This window comes from Felis catus, chromosome B2 (assembly GCF_018350175.1).
Source record: "Felis catus isolate Fca126 chromosome B2, F.catus_Fca126_mat1.0, whole genome shotgun sequence".
NCBI classification, from domain to species: Eukaryota; Metazoa; Chordata; class Mammalia; order Carnivora; family Felidae; genus Felis; species Felis catus.
This window is the reverse complement of record NC_058372.1, coordinates 76,791,091-76,809,743: the sequence shown is the minus strand read 5'-3', so window position 1 is coordinate 76,809,743 and position 18,653 is coordinate 76,791,091. Positions and strand designations below refer to the sequence as shown.

Here is an 18,653-nt window from a genome sequence, read left to right as displayed (position 1 = left end):
GAAAAGAAAAAGTAGAATTGTCTCTATTTGTAATGATATTACATATAAAAAACCATAAAGACTCTGCAAAGAAAACTTAGAACTAATAAAAGAATTCAGTAAAGTTTCAGAATATAAAATAATATGTAAAAATCAGTTGCATTTCTATACATTAACAACAAACTATCAGAAAGAGAAATCAATAAAATAACTCCATTTACAACTATATCAAAAAAGAATAAAATATTTCATAACAAATTTAACCAAGGAGGTAAAAGATCTGTATACTGAAAACTGTAATATGTTAATGAAAGAAATTGAAGAAGACCCAAATAAATAGAAAGATACTCTATGCTCATAGATTGGAAGAACTAATGTTGTTAAAATGTTCACCTATGCAGGGGCGCCTGGGTGGCGCAGTCGGTTAAGCGTCCGACTTCAGCCAGGTCACGATCTCGCGGTCCGTGAGTTCGAGCCCCGCGTCAGGCTCTGGGCTGATGGCTCAGAGCCTGGAGCCTGTTTCCGATTCTGTGTCTCCCTCTCTCTCTGCCCCTCCTCCATTCATGCTCTGTCTCTCTCTGTCCCAAAAATAAATAAAAAACATTGAAAAAAAAATTAAAAAAAAAATGTCCACCTATGCAGATTCAATGCGATGCCTATCAAAATTGCAATGGTATTATTCACAGAAATCAAAACAAACAATCCTAAAATTTGTATAGAACCAAAAGACACTGAATAGCCAAAGAAATCTTGAAAAATAAGAACAAAGATGAAGTATCACTCTTCCTGATTTCCAGCTATATTACAAAGCTACAATAATCAAAATAGTACAGTATTGGCATAAAAACAGACATATAGATAAATGGAATTGAACAGAGAGCCCAAAAATAAAACACACACGTATGGTCAATTAACTTATAATGAAGGTTACATGAATATACAATAGGAAAATACAGTCCCTTCATTAATGATGCTGAGAAAACTGGATAGACACATGCAAAAGAATGAAACTGAACCATTATCTCACATCATACACACAAACCAGCTCAAATTGGATTAAATATTTGAACGTAAGACCTGAGACTGTAAAACTCCTAGAAGAAAACATAGTGGGTAAGCTCCTTGACATTCATCTTGACAGTGACTTTGGGATTTGACACCAAAAACAAAGGTAACAAAAGCAAAAATGAAAAGTGCAACCACATCAAACTAAAAAGATTTTGTATAGCAAAGGAAACCACCAGAAAAATGAAAAGGCAGCTTGATGGGAGAAAATATTTGCAAATCATATATCTAATAATAATATAAAGAACTGGAACTACTCAGCAACAAAAAAATCTGATGAAAAAATAGGCAGAGAATCTGAATAGATATTTTTCCAAAGAAGATATACACATGGCAAACAGCTCAGCATCACTAATTATCAGAGAGATGCAAATCAAAACCATATTACTTCCCATTTGTCAGAATGATGACATTCTGACAAGATATAATCAAAAGACAAGATATAACAAGTGTTGGCATGGATGTGGAGAAAAGGGAACCATGCCATATGATCCAAAAATATTTATATATTCCTGGGTACATATTCAAAGGAAATGAAAACAGGATATTCTGCATTTCCATGTTCATTGCAGCATTACCCACAAAAGCCAACATATGGAAACAACCTAAGTGTTCATCAACAGATAAATGGATAAAGATGTGGTATATATATGCAATAGACTATTATTCAGCAATGATAAAAAAGGAAATCCTGCCATTTGAGACAATATGAGTTGACCTTGGGGGCATTAAGCTAGGTAAAATATGGCAGAGAATGACAAGCACTGTATGATAGCATTTATATGTGTAATCTGAAAAAAAATGAATTCATATAATGAAGACTAGAACAGTGGTTACCAGGATCTGGGGAGTGGGGGACCATAGGAAGATGATAGTCAAAGAATACAAATTTCCAGTTACAGGATGAATAAGTTCTGGGGATCTAATGTACAGCATGGTGACTATAATTATAGGAGCACCTGGGTGGCTCAGTCGGCTGAGTGTCCAATTCTTGATTTCAGCTCAGGTCATGATCTCTTTGTCATGAGATCAAGCCCTGCATTGTGCTCCATGCTGGGTGTGGAGAATGCAATTTTATTTTACATTAACTCTTCCCTCTGTCTTGGGACTTCACACCAACTGTTTCCTTTGTTTAGAGCAATTTCCCCCTACATTTTGAATGAAGGGTGCTTCTGCTCTGTAGAATCCATAAAACAAAAATCATCTTGTTTTATATTCTTTATAGTAATTACCATTATCTGAAATTACCTTGCTTAATTTCCTTTTTCTGACTGTGTCTTCCATTAGAACAAAAGCTCTTTGAGAGGAAGAACTTGTCTGACTTGGTCACTGCCACAGCCCCTGCTCCTAGAACGGTGCCTGGCACATAGCAGATACTCAATAAATTAAATTACTTAGAAAGAATGAATAAATAGTATGAGAAGAGAAGAAAACCAAAGATAAAACCATGGGGAGCACCTACATTTAAGAGACAAGTAGGGAAAGAGAAAGCAGTGAAGAAATCTTCTGAACAAAGGAAAAGAAGTGTCCCAGAAGCCAGACAGGAAAGTGTCCTGGTCAATTTGGTTCTTGAATCCTTACATCATTTACTGCTTATAGTTTAGAACTTGCTCCTTGGACCTGATGGCTTGATATTCTTCAGCTGGTACTGACTTTAGGTCTCCCCTTGCTCCACCTACCTCTTGAATTGAGAAGCTTCCAACTGCTCTAGGAAAAGCTCATCCAACCCAACCCCCTGAGGCTCCACCCTTGAGACAGCCTTTTGTGCCTGGAATTCCTGCCAGAGGCACCTCAGGAATATGGACTAAATAGAATCAAATTGTATGGTAAATGACACAGAAACAATTTCTCAGATGTCTCCATAATTATTATCACTGAAACAAATCATCAAGGGGAAAGACCAAAGATAAGAGTTGGAAAAAGTATTGCACACATAGAAAGAAGAACTCAAAGAAGAAATTGGAAGTGACAATTTAAATTTGCTGAAGAATTAGAAATGCTAAGTATCAAACAGAAACTGAAATGAGGAATAGATAAGATCAGAAGCATCATGTCCTCAAACTGTCATAGTTGTCAAATTTCATACTTAACAAAAATATGTACTTCAATAGGGAAGAAATAGGATTCTAAGGAAGAAATCATGGAAAATAATGACAAAGAGATCTATACAAAAGCAAAAACAGAAACGATGAGGAAACATAATATTGTGCAGACACATAACAACATAATCTATTGGTATATTAATTTGCTCTCTCAGCTGAAAGTATTTTTCTCTCCTCTATTCTAGTCAGGTAGCCATAAAAACTATGGCGTTTGCCTCTAGGAAACCATCTCAACTCCAACTTTTCCAAAAAGCTAAGTCATCTCTAAGAGTGAGACATGGAGACAAATCCTTTAAATGAGTGAAGCAATATTAGGCAAACCAAAGGCCTGGAGGAGATTCTCTAAGACAAAGGGGAGGCATAAGGTTTGGAAGTAGGATTAAACATGGAAGAGAGTCAGTCCCACAAGGATGAAGGATAAAAGACTGCAGGTGAAATTGTTCCAATGATATGCTTACAGAAGAAAATAAACACCAAACACCACAAAGTTGAGAGCAAAAGTAAAGTTCTTTTCAAGAAGATCTATGGTCACTGTGAGAGGTGACTCTCATTTTTTGAGAGATGCATCTCAAAAAATGATTGACTTAAACTAGAGGACCACCTTTAGAAAAGCTTCATTGAGGGGCACCTGGGTGTCTCAGTCGGTTGAGCATCCAACTTCGGCTCAGGTCATGATCTCCCAGCTCGTGGGTTTGAGCCCCACATCGGGCTCTGTGCTGACAGCTCAGAAACTGGATCCTACTTCAAATTCTGTGTCTCCCTCTTTCTCTGCCCCTCCCCAGCTTGCACTCTGGCTCACTCTCTCTCTCTCTCTCTCTCTCTCTCAAAAATAAATAAACATTTAAAAATTTAAAAAAAAAAAAAGAAAAAAGAAAAGCTTCATTGAGTAGAAGAAATTCCAGTGACCCTGCCAACCACTTTGGATTAATCAATCAATCCCCTAGTGTGATGATAAGACTGACATCCTTGTCTAAACTAAAGGAATGGGAAGAAGATCCCAGAGGTGAGTGCCATGCTACAGGTGGAGGCTTAAAGCAGATTTGAGTTTTAGAGAAATTATGGAATGTGACATTCTTTGTGTGCCAATATTTTGGACTAAAATTCATAAGCATCACACACATTTAGATAAAAAGAAGTTAGGAATGCCTGGGTGACTCAGTTGGTAAGTAAATGACTCTTGATTTCAGCTCAGGTCATGATCTCACGGTTTGTGGGACTGAGCCCCACGTCGGGTTCTGCACTGACAGCACAGAGCCTGCTTGGGATTCTCTATCTCTCCTCTCTCTCTGCGCCCCCCCCCACTCATGCTCTTCTTCTCTTTCAAAATAAATAAACTTTAATAAAAAATAAAGAAGCTGGAGGAATTCCTATGAACACAGCACAAGAGAGAGTTTTGAAAGAAGAAGAAGAAAAGGCAAATATACTAGTAGCAATGGGAAAGAAAGAATAACAAATAGAAATAAGACAAATCATATGCATTAGGGTCCTCCAGAAAAACCAAACCAATAGGAAATATAGGATATAGATAGATTAGATAGATATGTCTATGTCTATATCTATGTCTATATCTATATCTATATGTATATCTATCTACACACACACACACACACACACACACACACACACACACACAGAGGGAGAGAGAGATCTATAGAGTGGGCGAGTAGGTTGGAGACTCAGGGGAGTGGTAGTTCTAGCCCAAAGGCAGTTCTTCTGGCAGAATTAGCAGAATTCATTCTTGTTCTGAAGAGGTCAGTTTTTGTTCTATTAAGGCATTCAACTGATTGGGTAAGATTTATCCACATTATAGAGTGTAATCTGCTTTACTCAAAGTCCACTGATGTAAATGTTAATCTCATCCAAAAAACACTTTCAAAGAAACATCCAGAAGAATGTTTGATGAAACATATCGGCACTATGGCCCAGCCAAGTTGACACATAAAATTAACCATTATATCCCCTGAATGCCAGGGCAATTTCCATTTATCTGTGTAAGAGAACTTCAGTTGTAAATACTTGAGAATCTACTTTAGAGATCACTTGCTATGTAAAACAGAAGAGAAGATGTTAGGTTACTGCAAATATTTTGAAGCAATAGATACATCTATACTTAAGGTTCTAATGCAAAAATTTAAAGGATGAAAAATGAAAAACTTTCAAATAGTGGAAAAATCTGAAAGCTGATTTTAAAAGGATGTATCATATAAAGAGCTTGTGTGAATTATTCAATTTTTCCTAAAACTGAGAACAAGGGGCAAGAATGGAGTCAAGGGACCAGCACAATAGAGGTATTTCTCTCCCACCTCACTCTTTTACCAAAAGCTAACTTGGCCCTCTCTTCTCCTTCTCAGCATCTAGAATCTAAGAGTCAGAGGAAATGAAACTAATTCATTGTACTTTACCATACCAAGGCGGCCCCCCAACTGATATTTGACAAGGGCCTTAGAAATATTCTCTGTTGGGTATCATGAGCCAAAGTACTCTCAACTAAGTCCCCAACAAGTGCAGGTCTTGAAATATGGCAAAAATTTGACATATTAAAAAATATAGTGTGACCTTCACTGGCATTATCACACATCTTTGTTCTACTGAATGACTGTAGACTGAGCCAGTAAACTGGCTCTTATTGTGTAAAATACTCTAAGAAATATCTCCATCAGATTTGTCTCCACATGGCTTCCTTGAACTGCCAAAAAGTTATAGCTTATATTATTGTTCTTCAGTTTTTCAATCCAGATTTCAGATTGCTCAAGCATATCTGCTAATTCTTAATCAGAATGATAGGTATGCGTTGAAGATCTTTATCTTCAGAGCATGCAATATATACATAGTCTATTCATAATGTATATCATGGTTAATGAATCTTTGAATTTAATCGAACTCTTTCAAGTTGATTTTCAAAGTGTCTTTCCCAAAGGTTATCTTTCATTTTCTATTCTTATACATAAATATCTCTCAGAAATAAACTCTGAGTATCCTTCCAATTCAATACCCTCATTGTATAATCATTTTACAAAGTTGACAAGTTCTAATTACCTACACAATATGAGTTAGGAAAATTCCTTCTCTGACAGGCCATTAAATAAGATTTCCGAGGGGCACCTGGGTGGCTCAATGGTTAAGCTCAGGTCATGATATCTCGGTTCCTGAGTTTGAGCTCTGTGTCAGGTTCTGTGCTGACAGCTTAGAGCTTGGAGCCAGCTTCAGATTCTGTCTCCTTCTCTCTCTGCCCCTCCCCCATCCACTCCTCTCTCTCTCTCTCTCTCTCTCTCTCTCTCTCTCTCTCTCTCTCTCAAAAACAAATAAAACATTTTTAAAAATTTTTAAATGAAAAAATAACATAAAAAATAAGGTTTCTAAGATAAAGGTTTTTGATCCATGGCCTTGCCCTGCAATAGTACATGCATTTCAGGTTCCTCCATACATCTGAAATACAGAACATCACAGAACATTCAGAACATCAAAGGAAAGTAACAGTGTGAGGATAGCAAAGTAAACATGTATATCACATGATGTAACCAATTCCCAACTCTAATTGCTCAACCATTTATGATATTCATGATATTTAATATTTAATAGTTTAAGTACTTACAAAATATAGTCAATCATCACATTGGTTATATGATAAAAGACAATTGGCAAAACTTAGTAGTGTGCTGAGAAATTACTAACAGGATACAAAACACAGCTATGATTACATCCTTTTGATATATCTTTAAGAAATCTATACTAGTTTTTTGCCACCTAGCTATTTATCATTTAAAGAATCATTAAATTCTCTAAAACCAGAGTTTAAAATACATAACACATGTTATGATTATAAAGCTAAAGGGTAAAAGGGTTGATATAACATCTTACAAACCTGACTTAGAAAATTTATGATTCTAGGACTTTATGTCCCTGAAGTTATCCTAAAATGATAACTAAGAGCAATTGTATACATTTACTGACAAGGTATGAAATTCAGTTATTATAAGATTTTCCAATCAGTTTCCAGGCAATCATTTGTTTGCAGCCATTATAAACAGGGCTTAAGAATTATCTGAACATCTTATTTAATACTAACTATAATGTATTTGTGAGGAACTATAGTAGAATGGGCAGTTGTAATGTGCTTCTCACAGATGCATTGTAAGACAGCTTTCATTTAAACAGTGTTACATTATCTCGGAGAATAAGGTAAAAGAGAGAGAGAGAGAGAGAGAGAGAGAGAGAGAGACTAGCCACCAAGTCAAGCTGGTATGCAGAAACCAAAATATTAATTCACTCTGGCAAAGTTGACAAGACTAGAATATCTTTTATTATACACATGAGTATATGTATACATTTAAATATACTTAATCCTACTTAATTAAACCAGGATTTTACACGTAAATATTATTCAGGGTCCCAACAGAAAACATATGGAAAATCTAAGAAAAGTTCAGTAAGTTTAACAAGATGGCAAGATGTAGGAAAACCAAAAAGAACAGTATCCTGGGCCTAGTTGAGCTTTATTACCCTTAGGTCTGAAGGGACAAGGGAAGAAAGAGAACGGTGAAGTGGGACACTTTAAAAGAAGCTATCCCTTTAGTGGAGGCTAACAGCTACTCTCTCTTCCCTCTGATCTCCTGCTCGTGTTCCCTATTGGCCCAAACCAATGGGAAACCAGAGGACACGGGATTCATTGATGCAATCAATTTAGGTCAGCTTCCCAGAGCATAAAGTAGGTGGAGAAGGTTGAAGCGTGGCTCTAGAGTGAGAAATGTAAGATAGTTTGCATAACAAAAAAAATTTTTTTTGGCAGATTTTTTTTTTTAATGAGATAAAAAAAAATCTTCTTTGGTCCATGAAGGAGCTTCAAGGAATTTAAGAATTAGTAGAAGTAGGTTGTCATGGATTGTTACAGTAATGGCCCCGGCAAATCACACCTCTCAGTATTCACATCTCTCAGTATCCACATGCTTGTTCACCACCCCTTCCATATTGACCTTGGGCTTGGCCATATGACTTGATACGAACAAGAGAAACATCAGTATACATAATACAAGCAAAAAGTTAATAGGCAAATTCTTGGAATACTGCCCTGATATGTCTAGGCCATGAAGATGCCCAGAATGAAATACCATGTGGGAAGAGATGCCCAGCTGTCTTGGATGTCCCAGCTGAGCCTTGCCCTCAGCAGATCACCTCAGCATGAGTAAGCCCATTCAGAAAAACTCCCCAGTCAACCCACAGAATCATGAGAAATAGTAAATGTTTTTGTTGTAAGCACTGAGTTTGGGGTGGTTTATTATGCAGCAATAGATAAATGAACACAACCTGATTTGACTGAGGAATGGCTAACCTCCAGTGCTACAGAAATCAATCATGTTCAAATGATATTCCTACAACCCAATTCTCTCTGCCTCTCAATTCAGCTCTACTCTTTTCCCTTCTGTGTGTTGACTTAATTCTCAGAGAGGTTCTCCTCTTGTGGTCAAAAAGATGGTTGCGGCAGGATGTGGAGAAAAAGGAGCACTCATGCACTGTTAGTGAGAATGTAAATTGGTGCAGCCACTGTGGAACACAGTGTGGCGGATCCTCAAAAAATTAAAAATAGAAATACCATACGGTCCTGTAATTCCACTACTAGGTATTTACCCAAAGAAAACAAAAACTCTAAATCAAAAAAAAAAAAAAATATGCACTCCAGTTTATCGCAGCATTATTTACAATAGTCAAGATATGGAAGCAAACCAAGTGTCCATCAATAGACGAATGGATAAAGAAAATATGATACACACACACACACACACACACACACACACACACACACACAATGGAATATTACTCAACCGTTAAAAAGAATGAGGTCTTCCTATTTGTGACAACACGGATGGACCTACAGGGTATTATGTTAAGTAAAATAAGTCAGACAGAGAAAGACAAATACCACACAATTTCACTCATAATATGGAATCTAAAAAACAAAATAAATGAACAAACAAAAAGCAGAAACAAAACCATAAATACAGAGAATAAAGTGACAGTTGCCAGAGGGGAGGAAGTTGGGAGACGGGCAAATGGGTGGAATGGGAAGTACAGGCTTCCAGTTATGGAATGAATAAGTCATGAGGATGAAAGGTAACAGCACAGGGGCTACAGTCAATGTTACTATAATAGTGTATGATGGCAGATGGTAGCTACATTTGTAGTGAACATAGTATAATGTATAGACTTGTTGAGTCACTATGTTGTACACCCAAATTCATGTAACATTGTGTGTCAGCTATACTTCATTTTTTTTTTAAAGAGAGATCATCAGGGCTCCTGGGTGGCTCATTCAGTTAAGTGTCAGACTTAGACTCAGGTCATGATCTCATGGCTCGTGGATTTGAGCCCCACATCAGACTGCTGTCAACACAGAGTCCATTTCTGATCTTCTGCAACCCCTCTCCCTTTCCCTCCCATGCTGGTTCTCTATCTCAAAAAATATATATATATATAAACTTTTTAAAAAATAAGAGAGATGGTTGTAGCACTCCTAGATTTCACATCCTCTATGTTCAAATGTAATAGGACTTTTTCTCCACAATTGGATGAGACAAATCTGACTCTCACTAGCTCAAATTGGATTGTTTCTACCTGCAGACCAATCACTATAGCCAGGAGATGATCTACCTATACCCCTCCTGTGATACAAGTGCAGGATCCCCATCTCTCCCTGCCAGGAACAGATATAATAGTGAGGTTGTCCAGGTGCCCTATGATGCACACATTTTAAGCAGAGGAAAGAAGTACATATCAAATCTGGAATAAGGAAAGATACTTCCAAACAATTTTATATGCCAACACAGGGTATGATGGCTCTTTATCTCCATGTAAGGAAATGAACCAGGTCCAAAGAACTGTTATGCAGCCACACAAGGGTCAACAGACTGTGCATGACTGCCTTTCCCAACAGTCCACCATTGTTCAACAGTCCACCAACCATTGTTCAGCTGCTTAAATAGCAGATAAAGTACATAAAATCTGGTAGGACCACTGTTTGCCCCAAATTTAGAGATAGAGCTGGGTCTAATGGGGCCCTTGAACAATGTATATAGATGCAGTTTGCCTGCAGAGACCTATCATTTTGAGATAGCACTTCATCAGGATCATTAGGAGAACCAGACCCAGGATGATGATCAAGCCTACGCTTGAGGACAGTCTCTAATTAGGAGACCCAAGGGCTTGGAATAAACCAACTAAGGAGTCTGGTGGGGTACTGCAGGTAGATAGTCAATAATCATCCCATCTGAGCATGGATGTTCTTTAGTTTTTGCCTTATCTGAATTATTGATATATACACAAGAGTTGTTGGCTGTGGGGAATAAGCTTAGGAATTCCCTGAGCTTGCACCAGATGGGTTAACAAGGCATAAAGAATTAGAAAGCCACAGGATGTACACCCCCAAGTTTGGGTAAACAAGACTAGGTAAATAAGATTAGGTAAATGGTGCAAAGACCCCCAGTATAGGACAAAGGTATAAGAATAGGGTATCTCAGGATGAAAACATCCAAAATGAGGTAAACAAGATTAGATATTCAGGGTAGAAATGCCCCCCAACTTAGTACAACAGCAGAAAGCTGCTTTCACAGGAAGGAAGGACCAAATTAGGTAAACACGTAAATAGGGCGGTGGGGGAGGTTGCCCAGAGCGGAGCCTTGTTGACCCTGAGGTAGCATGCTGTCTTTCTTGTCCCCTAGGCCAGTTTAGGTAAACAGACATGGGGCCTCACGTCCTCTGTAAACAACCTTCACCAGGAACCAGGATTTTGTTTTGTACTGACCCAAACCCCTAACACCACACATCTTCAAAACCCCCTTTGCCTCATGCCCATGAGTTAATTAATGTTCACGATTTCATTGTCTCTTTGTGCACGTCCATTACCATGTTTCTAAGCCCTCTTATCCTAATAAAAATGGAGCAAGGACCCTTACTCTGGGCTCTTGTCTCCTCCCAGACATTAGCCTCTCGCATTTTTAAATCCTGCATCCCATTTTCTTGCTGGACAAGACAGAACTCCAGACCCAGAGTCTACAACAGTTGGCAATAATACAAATGCCTCACTGTTCTGCCAACAGATAATCAAGGCTATTCAATTATTCATCACCACCTTAGCTAGTGAGTTTGTTGAGTCTTGTTGGTTTTGGATGGCTTGGAGGTCTGAGTGAGACCTGTACCACTCAGGCTATCACATGGGAATATGGAAGTAGGGCCTTAACCCCCAAATTAGAGGGACTTCTCTCTACCACATAGCATGGGTGGAAGTCTTCTGTAGGAATCTCATTACTTTCGTTTATCTATCCAGTTTTACCAATCAAAGCCATATTGCTCTGCGGATCAACCCTATTCTCCTTTTTCCCCCTTTGTAATCTCTTGAATTCACCTTTTGGCCCTCTGGGCATGGCTTCCCCTTGTTTGTTTTCTATCTGTTCAGCCCAAGTTGTTGGAAACCATTGAAATCATTTTGTTTTTATCCCAAGCAAGACTTTTCAGTGGAGCTTTTCCATTGCTTCCCTCACAGTCATTTCAGGGTCAACAGCAGTGATAGCGGGGTCCTCCACTGGGAATGGTCCTGTTGCATGAAGGCCTCCAATACATCATCCATGTACCCAGACACAGGGTCACATAATCAGGTATGGCTTTTACCTGAAATGCAGTTGTGGCTTTATGAATGGCTTTCCAGGGGGTCTTAGTCCTAGGGAAGTCCTCACAGTTAAGAATATTGTTCTCATACTCCTTGCAATCTAGATCAAGAGTGACATGGACTGAAGGGAACCTAGGTGGCTCAGCCAGTTGAATGTCCAACTTCAGCTCAGGTCATGATCTCACAGTTTGTGAGATTAAGCCCTGCATTGAGCTCTCTGCTGTCAGCACAGGGCCCGCTTTAGATCCTGCCTCCCTCTCTCTCTCTCACCCTCTCCTGCTCGCTCTCTCTCTCTCTCTCTCAAAAATAATAAACATTAAAAAAAAAAAAGAGTGACATGCACTCTTCGTCCTGTTGGTTGCCCTACTCAATGTAGATTTTTAAAATGCATTGCAGCAAAAGGTCAGTGGTTAGCTTCGACTGCACCATTCAGCCTAGGACATTTGGGTCTGCAAGGCCTTCTCGTCAAACAGGGGCACCAACCAAGCTGCATGAGAATTCCCTGGCCTCCGCCCAAATCTATCTTTCAGTTTTTGTATTTCACTCTCCAAAAAGGATCTCATTTGATCAGTTTCATGTTCAGCAACATCATTGGTGGTTTGCATTTAGTGAAAACAAGTCTTACTTGGGGCTCTTAAGCAACTCGGATCAAACAGAGCTTCCTACACAGGGGCCTTTGACCCCCCTTGGGTGTCATCTGCAGCTCCTGGCATGTGGAAGTTAGAGGACAGTGCAGAAGTATGAAGATGGCCAGAAGCCAGGTTAACTTCCCAATATTTTTAGGGCCCACCTCTTGCATTTCTGCCCTCATCCATCACACCAGTTTATCCTTGATGACAGGGAGACTGCCTGCATTTCACTTATTCCCACTCATCCAGAGACAGCACAGTATCTCAGTCAGGCCCTCCTCCCCCCAGGAAGCTGACATCACTCTAGGATGGCTGGACTGAGGAACGCCATGCATCTGCATCATGTACTAACATGGTTGGTGACCTTGCTCACTGCACTAAACTGTTGAGCAATTGACACCTGTTACCAAACACCAGGAAAAGCAGTGGCAAGATGGCAACCTACTGCAAGAGTTTTCAGGTATTGGCACTGCCAAGAAAGACAAGACTCACACAGGCACTGGATGGAATAATACTTTATTCACAGAGATAGAGCAAGATCAGCTTCAATACTGAGTGTCAGTCCATCATGGCCAGCGCATCTTGCCCCAAAGTTGGCACAGGGAGATAGTCTCTACTCAATCCTCTTATGTAGCAGGTGAAGAACACTCTTCCCTTCCCACCAGAAACAGATATTGCAGTAGGGCTGGTGTGGTGCCTTATGATGCACATGCTTTAAGCAAAACAAAGAAGGAAATATGAAATCCTGAATCAGGAAAGATAATCCCAGATAAGTCCATATGCCCAACAGGCTATCAGGACTCCTTATCTTTGTGAAAGCAAATGTTCCAGGCCCAAGGCATTATCTTCATCTTCATCTCTTCATCATCACTATTTCACTGAGACCATGTTTACAAGATCACCAGTAATCTTCATGTTGCCAAACCCAAAGGTTATTTCTGTTATCGTACTTGTCCTTTCAGGAGCATCCCAAATGAATAAATGAATCTCTCTCCCTGTTTACCTCTTTCAGAGATATCACACTTTCCAGTTTTCCCCTTAGGCGGGTTTCCTTTGCTGTCACTTCCTTCTCTACTAAAACCCTAAAGTTAGCAGGGCACCAAGGCTCTGCTCTGTCCTGGGCTTTCTCCTCTTTATTTATACTCTTTCCCTGATGACCTCAGTGTCATGTTTTAAATATCTTACTCATGCCAAAGACACTCAAGCCTTGACCTCTCCTCTGAACTTCGGACTCAAGTATCAAACTGTCCTTGATGTTGCCACATATACAAGGCTTTTCCTCTAATTTAAGTTCTTTAATTTTATTCCATGAACTTAACACCTTACTATTTCAGAGTTTTCACAAGATTTTCTTCAAATTACATTTGTCTGTTCTGCCATCAAACCTAGAATTTACTGACGAGTTCAGTTTAGAAACTAGGAAAACAAAAGAACATTGTACTAAGAGAAGATTCTTTAATTCTAATATTGGAAGTCTGATTTTTTTTTCTGCTTTGGAATAATTATGCTTACGCTATTTAATATGGTATATATACTTCTACCATGATTTAAGAAAAAGTTATAATAGTGAACTTTATTCTCATGAATTATCTACCCAGATCTTTGTGTGTATTGAAATGTTTTCAAAAGCTGTCTACTGCAGTATATCTGATTACACTATGGTACTGGTTCTAGGCTACTGTTGTTGGTGTTTTTTTTTCTTCCCACACTTGTCTGTGCACAAAACTTCAATCATCCTCTTTACATTCATTTGCTCCATGAGCCTTCTCCAGCCCTGACTTTTCTCTTGGGCTTCATTTCTACATTTCTGATTATCCACTGGACAAATAGAACTAAATGTTCTACCCCATATTTAGCACAAGCAAAAATGAATCTTCTTTTCACTTCTCCCAAATCAGTAACTTCTGACTTACCTCTTCCTCTCAATGGAGCTGTCATTCTCTTGGCTGCCTGGGCTCCATTGTTTTCTCTCTTCTCCCACATTTCATCATCACATCCTACTTTTTCTTCCTTTAACACAGCAATATCATGCCCTCATGACATTATGAATTCGGGGAAAGACTTGGGAATGTGAGTTCACTGAGATCTCTATGCCTCTTTTTTTTTTTTAACCTCTAATACAAGGTTAAAAATACATACCAGGATTGTTTTGAAGATTACATGATCTAATACACATAAGAACTTGACACCACATAAGTTCTGTGTTCTTCTCTTCCCTGCCTTCCATTTCCATTGCCAACATTATAGTGGTGTCCTTCACAATATCTCATCTAAATGACTGCACTAATTTCTAAACTGTGCTTTTAATCTTTCCTCCAAACACTTCCTAAAACACTATTTGGTTCACATTATGATCTCATCAAAAAGACTTTAATGATTTTAATTTTTAAAGCAGAGATATCTAAAATTAAGCTTACAGACTTCTTATTAAACTATAAACTCTTTCAGGAAGGACAAGGACTTCTGTGTATTTGTATTAGCTTTCCTTGAAGCACACGACATCCACCAGAAGCTCAATGAAGATTTCCTCCAAAAAATTATTAAAATGATGATCTCATCTAAAAGTATGTTAAGAGTATGAGAACTATTTTTAGCATGTTAAGTTCTTCAAGGATACTTTTATTTATTTATTTATTTAATTTTTAAATTTATATCCAAGTTAGTTAGCATATAATGCAGTAATGATTTCAGTAGATTCCAGTGATTCATCCCCTTTGTATAACACCCAGTGCTCATCCCAACAAGTGTCTTCCTTAATGCCTCTTACCCATTTAGCCAATCCCCCCACCCGCAATCCCTCCAGCAACCCTCAGTTTGTTCTCTGTATTTAAGAGTCTCATGTTTTGCCCCCCTCCTTGTTTTTATATTATTTTTGCTACCCTTCCTTTATGTTCTTCTGTTTTATATCTGAAAGTCCTCATGAGTAAAGTCATATATTTGTCTTTCTCTGACTAATTTCACTTAGCATAATACCCTCTAGTTCCATCCATGTAGTTGCAAATGGCAAGATTTCATTCTTTATGATTGTTGAGTAATACTCCATTGTATATATATACCACATCTTCTTTATCCATTATCCATCGATGGACATTTGGGCTCTTTCCATACTTTGGCTATTGATGATAGTGCTGCTATAAACATTGGGGTACGTGTGCCCCTTTGAAAGAGCACACCTGTATCCCTTCTTCAAGGACACTTAAATTTCAGTTCTGACCTTTATATGGTCTTTCTTTAATCATTTCAAATATTTGGTAGCAATTTGCTTGACTGTTTTAGGTGTAGGAGCAATGACTGATGGCTTCATCCCTCACTGTTTTTCTGTTTCTTGAAGAGATAAACACCTTGAAGGAGTTGTGTAACAGCTTCAGTCATCGCTCATGTTCACTGGAGGGCAGTGCTGTCAATAAGCAAGTTCTGGATTCATTTTATTTTGCATTGCATGTGTTAGTTATTAGTTGGAATCAAAAGCTAATATGGAAAAAAATTTTTTTTCTTTAAAGACTGGAATATGTTTCAGGTATGCTGTACCACACTTACCCTAAAATAGTGATTCTCAAACTTCTATATGTATATGAATCACCATTGACCTGTGCCATCCAATAAAGTACCCACTAACCATATGGCAAAGGGGCACTTGAAATGTGGACAGTCAAACCGAGATATGCTGTGACTGTAAAATACACACTGGATTGCAAGGACTGAGTACAAAAAAGGAATGGAAAATATCTCAATAACTTGTGTTGATCAGATGTTGAGATGAAAATATTTTAGTTATATTGGGTTAAATAAAATGCATTAGAATCAATTATATCCAAATCTTTTTATTTTTTAAAATGTGGCTACTATAATATTCAAAGTTACATATGCAATTCTCATTTGTGGTTCATGTTATATTCCTGTTGAACAGCATTGGCTCATATGGTTGTTTAAAAATGTTTCCTGGGTTGGGGTGCTTGGGTGGCTCAGTCGGTTGAGCATCCAACTCTTGATTTTGGCTCAGGTCATGATTCCAGGGACGGGATGGAGACCCTGCACTGAGCCCCACATCAAGCTCATGCTCCGCATGGAGACTGCTTAAGATTCTCCCTCTTCTCTCCCTCTCCCCCACTTGTCAGTTGTCTCTCTCATTAAAAAAAAAAAAAAAAAGTTCCCTGGGTCCCATTTTTAGAGATTCTGCTTTGGTTGTTGCACATTAGGGCCCAAAAATCTGATATTTTTTTAGCTCTCCAAGTAATTCAATTGATAAGTCATGGTAGGGAATTATTGTTTTGTACTGCTTTTGATGGTCTTCAACACAGCAGTGATTCAAAGATAACACGGAGAAATAGTTTTCAATTTTGATTGTGTAATAACTGCCATCCCATAAAGTAATATGCATGTTTTTCAATTAGCAAAACACTCTTCAATATATCATCACAACACGACTATTTTGTGGTAGTGGAAGGATGGTACAAACAATTAAGCAGTATCTATCACAAACTTAAGTGCACATAACCTTTGACTCACCTTTAGAAATTGATCTTGCAGATCTTCCAACAAGATCCCTATAATATATCTGTAATTCGCTTCAGCACAATTTGAAATAGCGAAAAACCGGAAACTGAGGAAATAAATTATGATATATCCAACTGAATACTATGCAGGCTATAAACAAGAATAAGTTCATTTATAAGTACTGGTATGAAAAAATGTTTAGATTTATGAGGGGGCAAGAAAGTTGCAGAAAAGTATGCAGATCTTACCTGTACATATAAAATATTAAAAAATATGTATTTGTATTTGCATAGAAATATTTGTATATGCATATGCAATTCAAAAGTTTCAAAAACTGTTAATAGTGGTTACTACTAACCAGTGATTCCCAGTAATATGGAAAGGATCTTTTTGCTTTTTATATCCTTTTGTACTGTTTTAGTTTTTTTTACTATGACCAACATGTAAATTTACATTTACATTACAAAACTGTTAAAATATCTATGTAATACCTAGCCAAGTAAATATTTCATCACTTAGGTTCCTGTTACAGAAATTTGATTTACACTATTATCCTTTAAGCTGCAATTTGGTCTTCATTTTAATTTTCTAAAAGGCCACCACATATATTCATTTATTCATTCAACCAATAGTTACAGACAACCTACTTTATGCTGGACAGAACACTGTTCTAAGGCCGAATAATAAAAAGTGGACACAAAACCATGTGTTCCTTAGACATGGGGAGGACAATAAACAAACCCAGACATAAATAATAATTAGTAATGAGTGCCATGAAGGCCTGAGTTTTCAAATGCTAGAATGTTCAAATGTCATGTGTGCTTGTGTGTGCATACACATGTATTCACTTACACATATTAATTAATACAATCTTGGCTACTGAATTTTTTAAGAGTCGTTTGTATATAGCATTCTGGGATATTTCTCAAACTAAATTTTCTCTTGCATTCATTATAACGAACTCGGCCAAACAAATTAAAAATAGCAAAGCTTTTCAGTTGTGTCAATTTAGACAAATTACTTAGCTGCTTTAGGACTCAATTTTCTCCTCCACCAAATGGGGTATTTACCTCTCGGGTTGGCTGCGTCGGGGAGAACACTAAGCGCAGACCGCGTAACCCAACAGCAGCGCCTGGCACAATGAAGAACAGGGATGGCGTGGGGCGGGTGGGGCGCGGACGCCCGCACTGGGGCGCAACTGGGCCGCGCGCGGCGCGGCGGGCCGGCTGTCCCGCAGAGGCGCGGTATTCTCGCCATGGACCGCAGGAGAAAGGCGGTGCTTTCACATACTTTTTTCACCTAAGCACTTCTGCACGCCAATTTATCTTTCTGTGAGTGCGGAGACCAGTGCCCGCCAGCTCCTGCGGCGCCCGCTGGGCGTCAACTCCCGCCGCGCCAAGTCAGCCCGACTTTTCGAGATGCTCAAATGCTGAGGCCGTCCTGCGCTACAAAACTCAAGCCCACTCGCGGCCCCAAGCCGGCCAATCTGTTCAGGGCGCATTTGGCCCGGGGCAGGCGGTAGACTCGCCTCCAACTGCGGCTGTTAGTTTGAATTCTGGCGCCACTCCCACGCCACGTAGAGCTATACTCGGAAGCGACGGATCTTCGAGCGCAGCGGGCGCGCACCGGGGACTGGGCGGGCGTGCAGCGGGCGGGCGACGCGCGCACCACGCCCCGGAAGCAGCCCCCGAAAGAAAAGAGCCGCCGCGCGCGCTCCCGCTCTCTCCCCTC

At 38.9% G+C, this 18,653-nt stretch overlaps 1 long non-coding RNA gene across 1 annotated transcript; it reads right to left on the bottom strand.

The window, feature by feature from the left end:
* Window positions 1-12,928: 12,928 nt before the first annotated feature.
* On the bottom strand, window positions 12,929-18,652 carry LOC123385455. The gene is made up of 3 exons (XR_006597980.1): window positions 17,993-18,652; window positions 16,935-17,028; window positions 12,929-13,140 (listed from the first exon to the last, which is right to left on the bottom strand). It is a non-coding gene; the product is annotated as an uncharacterized LOC123385455 (long non-coding RNA).
* Between the last annotated feature and the right edge of the window lies 1 nt (window position 18,653).